Consider the following 2,141-nt stretch of genomic DNA (forward strand, 5'->3'; position numbering starts at 1 on the left):
AGGCAGAAAAGAAAATGTTGCCAGTTGATGGGGAAGAACGGAAGTCAGAGGGCTTAGACACTGAGGGACAGAACATCTCCATGTGCACTCTCATCTCTTGTAGTCAGCAACAGGTATCGACGGAGAGGGCCCTACGTCATCTGCACCCCTCAAGGATCTGGAGGTAAGAGGCTCTGGGCGGAGGTGCAGTGACCCTGCAGGCCAGCCCTCCAACCTCCTCCCACAGCAGGGACTGGGTGCCCCTCTGCCAGCTGAGATAGCCCACCACACCCCAGCCCTAATGATTGTTCTCCCTACCTCTCCCTCACTCCTCCTCCACCTCCTCTTCTCTACATGTGCCTCAGAGCCCGTCCCAAGAACTAGCAGCAGTCCTGGACTCGAGGCCGGTCAAAATCAGTCTACTGAAGAACACCATCAAATCTTTGGTAAGAATCCAGTGGGGTCCCCTGATTCCACGCTGACAATCCTGGGCTCCAGTTTCCCCTTGGGGCCCTGAAGAAAGGGACTGGGGGCCCCTGGTACCAAGGGCAAATAGGGAGCAGGGGCACCCAGACTTCACCTGGAGGGACCCCAGAGCATGCAGCGTGGCTGTTCTTTTGCTGCCCTCTTTGCCGACTCTCTCCTTTCCACGCACCCCTGCTCTAGTCCTTGCTACACACGCCCTGGGGTTGTTGCCTCTCGGGGGAGTGCGAGCCTGACTGGTTGTCAGGGGCCCCGTATTTCTGCCGTGACTCAGTCCCTAATTTGCTCTTTGATTCTGGACAAGCCACCTCTGCTTTTTGGGCTCACGTTTCCAGAGGAGGTAGTGAGTATCAAAGGTGTCTGTTAGCTCTGAGAGTCCGAAATTTAAAGGGCCCCTAGAATGGAAACCTCAGGGCAAAGGGCTCCTGTCTGTCCTTTTCTGTCCTATATCTGCTGTGAAGAACCGTTCCTGGCCCATTCGTGCTCAGTAAATGTTTACTGAATGAACGCACTTTTCTAAATCACAAGCGGGCAGAAGGTGGGGCCTTTCTCAAACTCCATCTCTAGACGTTTATGTTACTGTCCTCTCAAGAGATTCCACATTCAGACTTTGAGTTCTGTGGTTGTGAGTGAAAACAAACAAAGACCCAAATCCTCTGTCCTTGGGAGCTTGAGGAGAGTTGACCAGTTCGTGTTCCCATTATGTCTGAGAACTTTGCCTTTAAAACCCATTCCTGGCCCCGCCTACCGCTTCCTGGCCTGGGGAATAGAGTTGAGGGGGCCACCCTCCGTCACCTTAATTTGATTCTCCCCGCAGAAACAAGAGAAGAAACAAGTGAAACATCAGCTGGAAGAAGTAACGTGATTTCTTTGTTTCCTCGCGACATGACCACTGGGTTTGGGGAGCACTCAGATGTAGAGGCCCCAGTCTCGTCTCGCCCACTCCCAGCCTGGGGAAGAAGGCTCACCCCTCAGATTCCACCCCACCCCCACAGGGTCCCTGATAACCTGATGCCATGGGTGGGCCTGTCCTGGGGCATTGGTGGCATTCTGGGGCATGTCTCTTGCTGTGCCATCTCTGCCTACCCCTGGTAAGAGCTCTGTCTTCCTCTTCCTATAGGAAAAGAAGGCAAACAATGAGAAACAGAAAGCTGAAAGGGAGCTAGAGGTGAGTGGAGGGTGTGAAGTTTTCTCCTGTCCTCCGGAGAATGTTTCTTTCCTTCTCTTTCAGCACTTCCTTGGCTTTTCTCCCAAAGGTTCGAGTCCAGAGATTGAATATACAGAAGGGGAAACTAAGTACGGACCTGTATCACATGAAACGCTCTCTCAGATACTTAGAAGGTGGGAATCTGGGCACCCTGTCATCCTTCAGCCTGGCACTTTGACAGGTCTTTAGGGGGAGTCCTTTGGGCCCCATCTCAACTCTCTCATTACAACTCTCTCATTACAGAGGAGTCCAAGGATTTGGCTGGCCGCCTGCAACATTCATTGCAGCGTAAAGGAGAGTTAGAGCAGGCTCTCTCTGCTATCGCCGCCACACAGAAGAAGGAGGACAGAGTGAGTCTGACCACCTGCCCCATCCCCGGGAGCCCAGCTTCGCAGATGGAGGAGTGAGCCTACAGGTCCCTTCTACAGGATGGAGTGTCCTGCCCAGAAGGCAGCATGGCCATTTCTCGCTG

The 2,141-nt window shown here is 53.4% G+C and overlaps 1 pseudogene across 1 annotated transcript in view; it reads left to right on the forward strand.

Moving 5' to 3' along the window:
• LOC105520219 overlaps window positions 1-2,141 on the forward strand; it is an 8,052-nt pseudogene that overhangs the window by 2,878 nt on the left and 3,033 nt on the right. Inside the window, exons 3-8 of the transcript XR_001003088.1 lie at window positions 108-163; window positions 345-425; window positions 1,280-1,318; window positions 1,583-1,630; window positions 1,719-1,803; window positions 1,913-2,019. The product of XR_001003088.1 is annotated as a golgin subfamily A member 8C-like (transcript). The remainder of the gene's footprint in view (window positions 1-107; window positions 164-344; window positions 426-1,279; window positions 1,319-1,582; window positions 1,631-1,718; window positions 1,804-1,912; window positions 2,020-2,141) is intronic.

The sequence above is a fragment of the Colobus angolensis genome, unplaced genomic scaffold (genome assembly GCF_000951035.1).
Source record: "Colobus angolensis palliatus isolate OR3802 unplaced genomic scaffold, Cang.pa_1.0 Scaffold372, whole genome shotgun sequence".
NCBI classification, from domain to species: Eukaryota; Metazoa; Chordata; class Mammalia; order Primates; family Cercopithecidae; genus Colobus; species Colobus angolensis.